At 39.7% G+C, this 13,864-nt stretch overlaps 1 protein-coding gene across 7 annotated transcripts in view; it reads right to left on the bottom strand.

Annotated features, from left to right (window-relative positions):
- The window catches only part of LOC101424228 (nuclear receptor coactivator 5-like), an 80,681-nt gene extending 75,116 nt beyond the window's left edge, over positions 1-5,565 (bottom strand). For 4 of the 7 annotated variants that reach the window (XM_023584629.2, XM_058280048.1, XM_023584635.2 and 1 more), the window contains exons 1-2: positions 5,255-5,369; positions 4,282-4,578 (exon numbers count right to left, since the gene is read on the bottom strand). The gene's annotated coding sequence lies outside the window, so the exon portion shown is untranslated. Of the gene's footprint in view, positions 1-4,281; positions 4,579-5,254; positions 5,372-5,494 lie in introns of those variants that run through there. The other 3 variants (XR_009181567.1, XM_023584632.3, XM_058280047.2) reach the window with 3 other exon arrangements.
- Positions 5,566-13,864: the final 8,299 nt, after the last annotated feature.

Here is a 13,864-nt window from a genome sequence, read left to right as displayed (position 1 = left end):
GGAGAACAAAATTCCAGGCTACTGAGGAACATGCACAAAAGTTCTGAATCTGAAAAAAATCAGGATCTGGAGGAGCACATACCCCAAGAGATTTTCCTGGGTCAGGATTAAATAGGCCCAAACTCTCTCTCATATACTCTTGGAGTCTGCATTTGTACAACCTCTTGGGTTCATCCTCCTTGAACTAGCAATCACATTCATCCAACAACTAGAATGTATTCTACATTACATTAATTTCATATTAAAAAACTATAACAGGGAAGCAGATGTAGCTCAAGCAACTGGGCTCCCATCTACCATATAGGAGGTCCAGGGGTCAATGCCCAGGGCCTCCTGGAAAAGGCACGCTGACCTGTGGTGAACTGGCCTGAGCAGGCATGCTTCCCTGCACAGGAGTGCTGGCCCACGTGGAGAGCTGGCGCAGCAAGATGGTGCAACAAAAAGAGACACAGAGGAGAGAGAACATGAGACGCAGCAGACCAGGGAGCTGAGGTGGTGCAAGAGAATGACCACCTCTCTCCCACTCCAGAAGGTCCCAGGATCGGTTCCTGGAGCCATCTAATGAGAATACAAGCAGGCACAGAAGAACACACAGCGAATGGACACAGAGAGCAGACAATGGTGGGCGGGAGAAGAAATAAATAAATAAATAAATATTTTAAAAAACAAAAACAAAAACTGTAACAACCACTAAAGACCTATGCTCTATTTTATTTTTTGAAGACCCAGCCCATTTTTATCCCTAATGTCCCTTATTTCACTTTTGTTTCTTCTTTTTTTTGCTCCCTTCCTCTTTCCCTCTCTCCCTTTTTCTGTCCCTCCCTTCATTCCTCTCTCCCTCTCTTCCTTCCATCCTCCCTCTAACAAACATTTGTGGAAACAGATGTGGCTCAAGTGATTGAACTCCCGCCTACTACATGGGAAGTCCGTGGTTCAGTTCCCAGTGCCTCCTAAAGACAGAGAGTTGATGCAATGGGCAGGTGAGCAAGATGACACAACAAGAGACACAAGAAGAAAAACATAATGAGAGGCACAACAAAGCAGGGAAAGAGGTGGTTCAAGTGATTAGGTGCCTCCCTCCCACATCAGAGCTCCCGGGTTCAGTTTCTGGTGCTCCTAAAGAAACAAAAAAGAAGAACAGACACAGCAAGGGCGAACAATGAGGGGGTGAGGAGAAATAAAAAAAAGAAAAAGAAAATTTAAAAAAATTTTATTGAGAATCTCTCATGTGCTAAGCAATGTATCAGGTGCCTCGGTGAACTAAACAGGTCCTTCAGGAGCTTACAGTCTACTGGGGGAGCAAGACATTAAACAAACATACACATAGATAAGCCAAAATATTACCAATGGTGATAAAGAGTGGACAAGAAAATAATAGGTGCTCTCCCTGGCTATAAAAGTGTATAACTAGGCAATTTTGAACAAGGTGTTCAGAAAAGTTATCTTAAAGGTAGAGGCATTTGAGCCAGGCAGAGAATGGCAGTTGAGAACATTGGAAAGCCTTCCCGCTAGAGGGGAAACACTAAGTAGCTATTGCAATTTCCTTGGGGTGAAAGAACTGAGGCTGGTCAATCTTGGATGTGGGGGCTAGTTTTATGAGATGAAATTGAAAAAGCAGTCAGGGGCCAGATTGTGTACATCCAGTTAATGCATTTGGGCATTTGAAGGGCAATGGAAAGCCGTTATCAAATTATAATAGTCAGATCCCAGGTCAAAAAGGCCCGGAGACAGATCAGGGTTTAGGTTGGAGTTTATTAGGAAGTCAGGTAATAAGGGGGACAGTTTCCCAATACTGGAGAGGATCTCTGACCTAGCACTAGGGTTTCCAGAAAGATGGACAGGATCCTCCAGAGAGGTTCCGAGACTCACCCCAAGACAAATCTGTGTCCAGTGTTGGATGAAAGAGCCCCAACGGCAAGGTGGAGGATCACTGTGGATTTGATCTGTCTCAATGAAGTTTCCTAGGTTTCGGCACCAAAACTGTTAGATCCCAGGTCAAAGAGGTTCAGAGACAGATCAGAATTCAGGCTGGTTCTTATTAGGTTGCCAGCATGGCAGGCGTCTGAGAGAGACCGCCTGCCCAGGTTGGAAGTACTCCTTCTGAGCTGGGGGAACTGGGTGGGTTTACATAAAGGGCTCCTGGATGCGTGCAAAGATATGGGATGGGAAAATACCAAGTTAGCTATCTCAGGGTGGGTTGCGACTTTCAGAGAGCTGTCTAACCATGGGGAAGGGAACTCAGGAGGCAAGAGGTTACATTTTAATAATAGTCAAGGAAAGGATGAGGCCCAATTTACATTTTCAAAAGCCCACTCTTAAATCTACAGTAAGGAGAGAACCATTATTGAAGGACATTAAGTATATCAATAGGGAAGTGTGCATAGCTCAGTGGTTGAGAGCCTGCTCCCCAAGTACGAGGGGTCTGGGTTCAATTCCCAGTACCTCCTAAAAAAAAATTCTCAATAAAGGGACAGAGATTTGATATAGGACGGCCCTGGCCCAGCATATCAGTGAGGAGTGGATGGGTTATATTTAGTAATTGGCACTGGGAAAACTGGTAATCCATATGGAAATAAAGTGAGATTGCATAAACTCCTAGTGGAATTTAAATATGAAAGACTAAACTTTAGAAGAAAACTTTGGAGACTATCTCTAATGATCAGAGTGTAGGGAAGAAATTTTTAAACAGGAGCCAAAAAATACTGACCATAAAACAAGTCATTGATCAATTTGATAAAATAAATTCAAAGCTTCTCATTCCTTATCTTTTGCTGATGAAGGAAATAAAAAGACTAGACATAAGCTGGAAGATATTACAATAAATATAAAATAGGCAAGACATGGACAGGCATATCCACCAATGAGATACCATTTTATGCCTGCTAGATTTGCAAAAATTAATAAGTCTCACACCATCATGTAAGAATTAGCACAAATATGAATTCTTATAACAGGCTGAGTAAGGGCATATTTGATAAGATTGAATATGTTCCTACTCCATGATTCAATTATCCCATTCCTGCGCGCACACACAGACTATACTACAGGGTTTTTCACACTGTAGAGCGTGAGCCATAGGTGAATCATGAAATCATTCTGAGGATCTCCATCAGCCTCTTCTTAATTTTTATTTTCTAGCCTCTTTTTTTAAAAATGAAATAGAAGAGAAAATGCCAAGGTACATTCCCAACAGCCAAGATAAAGATATGTGTCTGGGTCACGACAAAAAACAATTTCTTACTGAGAGTAGAGGGGGAAGTTTGAAAGCCGCTGCCCTGGCAAAACCCCCATACAAATACAGGAGACAGGTATAAGCAGTGTTCATAATAGAAATCAGGGGTGAAAAGAAAAAGCAACAATCCAAATGTCAACAGAATGTATAAATAAATAATGGAATTTTATACAATGAACTATTAAATAGTGGTGAAAATGACTTCCAACGGTGACACACATCTACAGGGATGCCTCTTTGAATTAGGAATGGTGAATTAGAGAAAGCAATTCTCAGAGCAATATTCGTAATATACTATTTTTGTAAAATTTACTAACATGACAAACCAAATAATAAGTTGTTTAGGGAGATACACAGGTGTGGCAAAAGCATGAAGGCAAGCGAGGAAATTATTTAAGAAAAAAATGAATCCCCGGTAGCATTTGCCTGGGGGCTGGGTGTCATGAGGTCATTAAAGGATCTGCTCCAAGGTTGCATTTCCCAGGTTGGGAGGTGGGCTCACAAGGACGTTTTACTGCCAGGCTTGCTAACTTCTACATGCAGGACTTAGATTTTGTGTGTCTGTATGTGTATGAAATATTTTGTCATTTTTAAAGGGGGAAGTGCCCTCTCGGGTTGCAATTTGGAGAACGGCCTGGGTTGGGCTATTCCAGGGCTGAGGGAGGGAGAGGAAGCTGGGGGGGTGGGGCAGTGCCATTGCCATTGAGAAGTTGGGAATCGGTGGCGGCGGTGGGGGTGGGGAGGTTCAAGCTGTTTGAGCAGGAGGCTGCACTTGCCAAGCAATGGATTTGCTGATGGAAGGGATGTGAGGAAATGAGGAATGAAAGGACACGAATGTAAATCCTAGATTTGTGTCTTAAACAACTTGGGTGCACGGCAATAAAAATATTCGTAATAATAGCAAATACTTGTGCAGCACTCACAGGCATGAGCCGGCACTGCTATGGACCCTGGGCAAATTCAATCCTCCTGCCAATGCCCCAGAGCTTCTCACATTCTTCCCGTTCTATAGGTAGGGACCTGAAACACTGGCTGGTCGGGGAACTTACCTGAGGTCACGCGGCTGTGAGTGGCCCAGGGCCACTATCAACTGAGGAAAGACAAAACTCCGCCTGCGGCAGTTGGCAAAGTCCACCGAAGGACGAAGTGTAGGAGGCAGGATTCTTCTCAGGATCCCGGAGCCTGGGGGCAGGTCTCCAGGGATTTCCTGTCCCCACCTCCACTTAATTCCCCAGGAGGGCGTGCATGCCAATGACAAGTAAAGAAAAAGTAGTGTTATGTAAAAAAGTTCCAGAACACTCCTTGCTCGGGCTAGGCTCTCTCCTCAGCTCCGGCTCTGCTTCAATCTGAGGCAGGATAGAACAGGAGGAGGGCAGAAAACCCAATGAGTTACACAAACACCACCTTACAGGAGATACTAAGGCAACAACGACCGGCTTGACTGGCACGAACAAGTTATCAAACTGCAACTTGCAACATTACCACACAGCAGAGAGAGGGGAGGGCAGGAAAGCCCACCCGCCTACTTTCATAAACACCCCAAACTCCAGCAGGACTCCTGGACCGTGGCCAGAGGCCAATCACTGCAGGTCAGTGCACCCCAGCAGCCAGGAGCCACCGGACAGTTACCGCCAGAGAGCAAACCCTGGAAACCAGACCACCCAGTGGATTTCCCCTGCATTGTCTCAAACACGGCAGTCAGGGCAGACCCTAACCCTCTATGAGAGCCAATAAAACCAGAAACCCCCGGGGAGACACACGCCTCTAGATCTGAATGTGCACTTTCCCTTTATTGAACTCTTTCCCAACATTCTTATCATTGCAGTGTCTCTGAATTCCTTGTTTTATGACGTGACCAAGGACCTGGAAATCAGCACCGGCGACGTGTCGCACTTAACCCGGGTCTTGCACCCTTGGTCGGTGCTGGGCAGTGTTCTAGGAACTGAGAAAAATAAAGCAGGTCTCTGCCTTGGTACAGCCCATATTCTAGTTGCGGAGAAAGGGAAACGAACAAATAAATACCATTTGTAATGCAAGAGGGTCAAGGCCGGTCGAATACTTTTGGTATTCCAAAGAATCCACAGGGAAAGCCATAGGGCTGGCAGCAACCATGCCATTTATTTACTCACATGCCCCGACGACATCCGTGGGGCAGCAACAGGGCCCGTACAAGGGGAAACAAAGCTTATATAGGGCTAGACAAGCAGCTCGAGGATGCCCGGATGCCCGTAGCCTATTGAATAATTAACAGTGAATGCTTACCTTATGGGGGCGGGGACGGATCCTGTGGGTTCGCAGAACAGTAAATCAAGGATTCAAGTAATCAACATTCTTTTGTGGTGGACTGATTGTGCTCCGGGTGCCAGTCTCTCCCCTGCTGAGGGGGAATGGGCCATCGGGGGATATGGCCCTCCCTCTCCCAGCCCTTCTGCCTGCAGTTCAAGGAAAGAGCATTCCTTCTATTATGACAGATATTGGCAGGGACTAGGAAGAAAACAGGACAGTTTAATTGATGCGGGCTCTGGGTGGGAGGCTCTTTGTCTCTTCAGAAATAACCTAAGCTATGGGACTTGTGGGTGTGAAACGGTATGAGGCTGCAGTCCTGCCCTTGGTGACAATGGCAATGACTCCAGTCCCAGGAAACAGTTTAACAACGGTAGGTCTACAAAACTTTTAAGTATTCAGGGGAAATGCAAACCAAATATGCTAAAAGCTTATCTAGTATGTATGAAGTCCATGCTAAAAGCTTACCTAAGATGTGGAAGATATATGCTAATTCAAGCCTACTGAGAACTGAAACAAAGGGACCATTTAACGTTTCCTCTCTGTAGAAAAGGGATTCAAAAATCTTGTTCGGGGCTTGGGATTGAAACAAAGAGCTCCCAAGTCTGGCCGGCCGTCAATAAACCATTTTTCCTTCTTAAAATCATTCCTGAGTCCTGGCCTCTCTATACACAAATAATTAAACCTCTCTCAAATTCTACAACATTTTGGGTGACTCCCCTGGGACTGCAAACGAAGGTCAGAGACGGTAGCATTTTGCTGCCCCTTCCAAATCCCCGAGGAAGCCGGGAGGACTCGGGTGAACCCCAAATCTGGGCGCCCCTGGATTAAATTTAATCCAGAAAAGATGTGGGCTCCACCAGAATCTTCCCGACAAAAATCAAGGGCAATGGAAGGTCTGAAGAAAAAGATTCTGGGAATGAAAAAGAACTCTGAACATGGAGAAGGTAAGACTCCCCGGGTGAGCACAGTCTGGAAAGCCCTAGCTTTAATTGCTAGGAAGGGAAGGCTGATCACCTCCTGAGAGAACCCTAGTAGCCCCAGAAAATTGGGGTGAGCCGTTCTCTCTAGGAATGGGAAAAGGAGAAAAACCGGGGAAAAACCCTGGTGTTTTGGGTTTGTCTAACTGCATGTTAGAATCTGGTACTGGTCTTATATCCACTAAAGGAGTAGAGGCTTGATTTTAATAGGAAGGGTTGTTTATAGGTTCGAGTCCTAACGTCCTGGAAATTGGTCTAGATTAAAAAAAAAAAAAACAACTTGGTTACAGGAAAATGGATCTTCTTTTCTAGTGGAGCTTGGTCTGGGTGTAAAGTTAAACAGTGGAAAAAATCTAGCTGAAATCTTTTGTTATGGTGCTAAATTGTTAATGAATTCGCTTTATACCAAATGTTAAGTGTTCTAAGGTTTGTGATGGCTATGGGGGCAGCCATGCTGAAAATGTATATATAGAACTTGTGGGTCAGATTAGTGACCTTTGTGCTTCTGTCTATGTCAGCTCAATGCTAGTGTTAGTGTTATGTGATTATGTAAAGTAGAATTCAGTTGAGGTGGAGCCCTCCCTTGCCATTGGCAAGAGGGTGAAATGATTATGGGGCAAAACTGAGGAGTCTGAATGTTTGTGGAGTCTAGACATTTGGGCATGCTCTGCTGTCTTGTCTCTGGCCTGCCCCTTTGCCGGGGCTTGGAGGCCATCTGTGCCCGCGCCACGCACCCAAGTTTGTTGGGGCTGCCCCAGTCAGGGTGGCTGGGTCCCTGGGGGAGTTGCTGAATTTGAGTAGGTTCTGTCTGCCCATTTTGGCCAACAGCTGGAAAGGGGGGACCGGCTTGCCCCTTTCCAGTGAGTCCACCCTTCTATTCATAAGCGGCATTCCTATTTGATTGTTGTGCACCCTACTGCCTGGAAGGGGGGGAAGTGAAGGGGGTGAAAAGCAGAATCAGAATAAATGCAGTAAAGTTCCCTCCCTAGGGTGTCAAAGCCAAAATACATTTGCATTCTGCCCAGGTTCTTAGAAGGTATTATAGTAACTTTAAGTAAGAGAATGTGTTCTGTGAAGGTAAAATTTGTCTTAAAAGTATAAATAATTATAAAAGTTTAACAAAAGCATTGTTTAAATTAAAGTAATTAAATGGCTAATTGCAGAAAGTCATTATTAAACAAAAATTAAGTTGATGATAATAGTAATAAAAGGTAATTTTATAACAAGAAAACTTTTCTTCAGCAGCCAGCCTCCCCTGCCAACTTGCTTCCAAAAAACTGTTTCTGGTAGTACATGCTACTAAGTATTTAAAGTGAAGAAAAGTTCATTATTTTAACAAGCTTGTTTAGTATTAATGGCAATTATATATTGTAAGAAGTTTGCCTGGTAACTTAGTATGAGGGATATATAGAATGTGTTTTTATTGTTAAGGAAACAGAAGATTATTTTTCCTAAGATAAAGTGATTGATTATTGGAAAGAGTAGAGTGTGGGACAAAACCTGAATGAATACTGAAAGTGTAGGTTTGTGGAAAGAAAATTTTGATAATTAAAATTGAGTAAGAATAATATACAAAGAAAGTCTGTTATCAAAATAGTTTCTTGTGCTTTAACCTCATCATTTCCTCATTGTTTGAAGAATAAAGGGTCTTATCTCTTTTATAAGAACATTATGTTCTAGAAATCAAATCCTGAAAAGTAGCTTTTTATTTCAAACTAACTGCAAGAGATTTATTCTTTTACCTTAAAAGAAAAATTAAGTTCATTTAATATGTTATAAGTCGAATAAAAGGTGTTTAAAGGTGTTATAAAATTAACAGGTTTTTAAAAAATAATTTTAAAAAAAGGGGGGTGAGGGGGAGAAGTCTCCTGCCCTGACGGTCAGTGTTCCTAAGAGTGGCAATTCATGAGAGAAACCAGTCTGTCTCCCTGAGGCTTCAAATAACCTCGGTAAATATATATAAAATTAATCTTGTTGCTTATCCAAAATTCTGCTAAATTCAAAGTAAAATATAAAGTTCTGAAACAAAAAATGGTGCTAAAGCATTGAGAACATTTTGGTTACAATCCATTAAATAAGAAAGAAAATTCTTGTGTAAAACTGCACAGTCATAGTGCAAATTAAGAAAAGTTTCAGGAGTCTTTGAAATGTTTTGCAGTCACACTTGTTTTGTAAAGATTAGAGGTTTAAAGTAACTAAAGTTATGTTTTTGTGTCAAACTATTCATGTCTGCCTATTTGCACAAATTGTTGAGGTTAAATATGCAGTTACATAAGTAATATATATTTCTGGACCCCAAATTAAGCTAAACAGTATATAAAATAATGCAAATTATAAGTAACATCAATGAGATGTGTTTCTGTGTCTACCTCTGTCTGCCCATTTGCTCGGTGTATGTCTTCATACATGAGGATAATAATATCAAATTAACAAATGAAAATTCTTAAAAGTGCTCTATTCAAATTGTTAAAATTAAATATGCAGTTATATATGTAAATAAATATTCTTAAAGCCCAAATTAAACTAAACAGGATGAAAAAGTCATATAGAAATCTGATTATAGAAAAAATTGGGGAAGGGCCTCATCTTTGCAAGAGCTTTAAAGGCAAGACTAGGTGTGGCAGATTAAACCTATCTACTAGGCTAAGGAATTAAGAATCAGTTTGCCCTGTAATTTCCCAGTTTAAACCTTTTGTCAGCCATAAAATGTAAAAAAAAAAAAAACAAAGATTAGGTTAGTTTTCACATAAGGGAAAAAAATGTTGATTGGTGTAAGCTGGCGGCCTGCTGCCTCAGTCTCCCACTCCACTCCCGGGTTGGACAGCAGCGGAGGAGACCAGTTTAGGCCAGTCCTATGGGCAGTGGAAGGATGCCCAAGAAGGAGCTAAGTCGGTGCCATTTCAGCACTAAATTCTATTCCTTATTTGACAAAGGGGAGCAGGTAAAAACTAAAATGGTTAGAATGTGATAGAGGAAGCAGTTAAATCACAAACTTTTGCGTGGGAAGGTTAGATATTCTCCAGTAAACTGTAACTTCTGAAGTATCCAAACTATAGAGAAACAGAGGAAGAGCTTGCCTGCTAGGCCTAAGGGTATAAATTGTGTCATTTTTCTTTGTTCATGGCGCTGGCCATATTTGGTTCTGCGCCCCTTCTTGCAAAATTGAGAATAAATTCTTTTCTTCTCCACAATCTGGTGAGCCTTATTTTCTTCCAGAAGATTTCTTTCCAACAAAATAAAGGTAATTAGTGGCTCTATTAACAAGTTTCAGTAAGTAAAGAAAAGTCCATAAAGACTATGGAAAGATCTTTCCTAGATTATTATTAAACAAATTAAGTAATTGTGTAATGTGTTTTAAAACCTGGTAGTTAGTATGCTTTTAAATTATTCATTTTAATAACTTAAACAAAGAAAAGAAGTTTTTAGCTTCCTGTAAGGGAAAAAGAGAAAATTCCTTGCATAAACTATAATGGTTTCAATTTTATTTAACTTGAGTGTAATCTCCCATAGTTAATTTATAAACTAAATTAACATTATATGTACGAAATCTTTAGAGTAATGAAAATTGTAAGTTCACATTGGTGAAATTAGGCTAAAGGAAAAAGATTGTAGATAAGCTCTCTTAAATAAATAGACTAAATTTCTTTAGTTGGTAATTATAATTTAATAAGTTTATTTAAACATGAGGTGGCTAGTCAATGTGGTTATAGTCAATTATAAAGAGTTTGTAAAACATCTTCCAAACTGAAAACTTTTAAATAGTTCTAGTTCTAAAAGTCAGTGTTAACTAAAAACTTAGATTGGTATTGATGTGGGCTATGGGTGGAAGGCTCTTTGTCTCTTCAGAGATAACTAAGTTGTTTGACTTGTAAGTGTGAAACGGTAAGAGGCTGCAGTCCTGCTCTTAAAGACCAGCAGGCTCCAGTCCCAAGAAATGTTTAACAAAGAAAGGGCTATAAACTTTAAGTATTTAAGAAAAATGCAAAAACCAAAGCTTATCTAAAATGTCTAGAGTCCTTGCTAAAAGCTTACCTAAGATGTAAAAGAGATATATGCTAATTGAAGCCTATTGAGAACTAAAACAAAAAGACCATTTGGCCTTTCCTCTCTGTATAAAAAACGTTTGAAAATCTTGTTCCGGGCTCGGGATTCAAACAAAAAGCTCCCGAGTCCGGCCGGCCGTCAATAAACCATTTTTCCTTCTCAAAATCATTCCTGAGTCCTGACCTCTCTATACTCAAATAATTAAACTTCTCTTAAAATTCCACAACATTAATGGCGACCACGAAGGGACAATAAATGAAGGCCAGAAACAGTAGCATTTTGCTGCCCCTTCCAAATCCCCGAGGAAGCCGAGAGGACTCGGGTGAACCCCAAATCTGGGCGCCCCTAGATTAAATTTAATCCAGAAAAGATGTGGGCTCCACCAGAATCTTCCCGACAAAATCGAGGGCAATAGAAGGTCTGAAGAGAAAGATTCTGAGAACGAAAAAAAACTCCGAACATGGAAGAAGGTAAGACTCCCCGGGTGAGCAGAGTCTAGAAGGCCCTAGCTTTAATTGCTAAAAAGGGGAGGCTGATCACCTCCCGAGAAAACCCTAGTAGCCCCAGAAGTCTGGGGAGAAGCCGTTCTCTCTAGGCTTAAGAAAAAGAAAAAAACCGGAGAAAAGCCCTAGTGTTTTGAGTTTGTCTAACTGCATGTTAGAATCTGGTACTGGTCTTATATCCACTAAAAGAGTAGAGTCTCGATTTTAATAAAAAAAAGTATTTATAAGTTCGAGTCCTAATATCCTAGAAATTAGTCTAGATTAAAGAAAACAAAACTTGGTTACAAAAAAATAGATCGGCTTTTTAGTGGAGCTTAGTCTGGGTGTAAAGTTTAAACAGTAAAAAAGTCTAGCTGAAATCTTTTGTTATAGTGCTAATTTGTGAATGAATTTGCTTTATACCAAATGTTAAGTGTTCTGAAGTTTGTGATGGCTGTGGGGGCAGCCGTAGTGAAAATAAATATATAAACTTGTGGGTCAAATTAGTAACCTTTGTGCTTCTGTCTGTGTCAGCTCAAGGCTAGTGTTAGAGTTGTGTCCTTATGTAAAGTAGAATTACAGCTGAGCTGGAGCCCTCCCTTGCCATTGGCAAGGGGGTGAAATGATTCTGGGGCAAAAGCTGAAGAGTCTAAATGTTTGTGCATGTTCTAGTGTCTTGTCTCTGGTCTGGCCCTTTGCTGGAGCTTAGAGGCCATCTGTGTCCGCGCCAAGCACCCAAGTCTGTTAAAAATGTCCCAGTATGGGCGGCTGGGTTCCTGAGAGAGTTGCCAAATTTGAGTAAGTTCTGTCTGCCCATTTTAGCTGAAAGCTAGAAAAGAGAGAGCAGCTTGCCCCTTTCCAGTGAGTCCACCCTTCTATTCATAAGCCGCATTCCTGTTTGTTGTGCACCCGACTGCCTGGAAGGGGGGGAAGTAAAAGAAGTAAAAAGCAGAATCAGAATAAATGCAGTAAAGTTCCCTCCTTAGGGTGTCAAAGCCAAAATACGTTTGCATTCTGCTCAAGTTCTTAAAAAGTATTGTAGTAACCTTAAGTAAAAAAATGTTCTGTAAAAGTAAAATTTGTGTTAAGAGTATAAATATAAAAGTTTTACAAAGCATTGTTTAAAGTATTTAAGTGGCTAATTGCAAAAAGTCATTATTTAACAAAACTGAATTGATAATAATAATAATAAAAAGCAATTTTATAACAAACTTATTCGGCAGCCAATCTCCCCTGCCAACTTGCTTCCAAAAAAAAAAAACTGTTTCTAGTATTACATGCTACTAAGTATTTAAAGTGAAGAAAAGTTCATTATTTTAACAAACTTAGTTAGTATTAATGGCAATTATATGTTGCAAGACGTTTGCCTGGTAACTTAGTATGTAAGATATATAGAGTGTGTTTTTATTGTTAAAGCAACAGAAGATAATTTTGTCCTAAGATAAAATAATTGATTATTAGAAAGAGTAAAGTGTGAGACAAAACCTGAATGAATACTAAAAGTGTAAAAAGTTTGTAAAAAAGAAATTTTTATGATTAAATTAAGTAAAATCAATATACAAAGAAAATATTTTATCAATAGCTTCTTGTGCTTTAACCTCATCATATCCTCAATGTTTGAAGAAGAGTTCTTTTAAAAGAACATTTTATGTTCTAGAAATCAAATCCTGAAAAGTAGCCTTTTATTTCAAACTAACTGCAAAAGATTTATTCTTTCACTTTAAAAGAAAAATTAAAGTAATGGTTAAGTTCATTTAATATGTTATAAGTTAAATGAAAGGTATTTAAAAGTGTTATAAAATTAATAAGTTTTAAAAAATTAATAAAAACTGTAACTAAGAGTTAAAATCATTTATAAATGCATTTATATTGTAAAACAGTAGAAAGACAATAACTGAGATTATAGCTAAGTAAATTTAACCTGAAACTATTATTTAAGTGTAAATTCTACACTAACCTTTCCTTTGTTTATAGTTGCTTCAGGCCTAACCTCGCCCTTTGCCTTTGCCTGTGGTTATTTCATAATTGAGAAGAGCTGGGACATCACTGTCTCCTCTTCTAGTATTAGTAACCCTTTCTCTCATGAATTCAAGTGTAAACTAAATAAATTGCTGCCTGATAAAATAAAGTTAAATGACCACTAGAGTTTTATTATCTCCAAAACCAAAAAGGAGGTAGAAGGAGAGAAGTCTCCTGCCTTGACGGTCAGTGTTCCTAAGAGTGGCAATTCATGAGAGAAAGCAGTCTGTCTCCCTGAGGCTTCAAATAGCCTCAGTAAATATATATAAAACTAATCTTGTTGCTTATCCAAAATTCTGCTAATTTCAAAGTAAAATATAAAGTTCTAAAACAAAATAGTGCTAAGGCATTGAGAACATTTTAGTTATTACAATCCATTAAGTAAAAAAAAAAATTCTTGTGGTAAACTGCATAGTCATAGTGCAAATTAAGAAAAGTTTCAAAAGTCTTTGAAAAGTTTAAAGTAACTAAAGTCATGTTGTTGTGCCAAACTATTCATGTCTGCCTATTTGCTCAAATTGTTGAGATTAAATATGCAGTTATATTTATAAATATTCTTAAAGCCCAAATTGAACTAAGCAAGATAAAAAAGTCATAGAAATCTGATTATAAAAACAATTAAGAAAAGGCCTCCTCTTTGCAAGAGCTTTTAAAGCAAAACTAAGTGTGGCAGATTAAACCTATCTACTAGGCTAGAGAATTAAGAATCAGTTTGCCTAGTAATTTCCCAGTTTAAACCTTTGTCAGCCATAAATTAAAAAAAAAAAAAAAAAAAAACCCAAAAATTACGTTAATTTTCACATAAAGAAAATGTTGATGTAACC

Source organism: Dasypus novemcinctus, chromosome 18 (genome assembly GCF_030445035.2).
Source record: "Dasypus novemcinctus isolate mDasNov1 chromosome 18, mDasNov1.1.hap2, whole genome shotgun sequence".
NCBI classification, from domain to species: domain Eukaryota; kingdom Metazoa; phylum Chordata; class Mammalia; order Cingulata; family Dasypodidae; genus Dasypus; species Dasypus novemcinctus.
The sequence above is the reverse complement of the archived record's forward strand: the minus strand, read 5'-3'. Positions and strand labels throughout refer to the sequence as shown.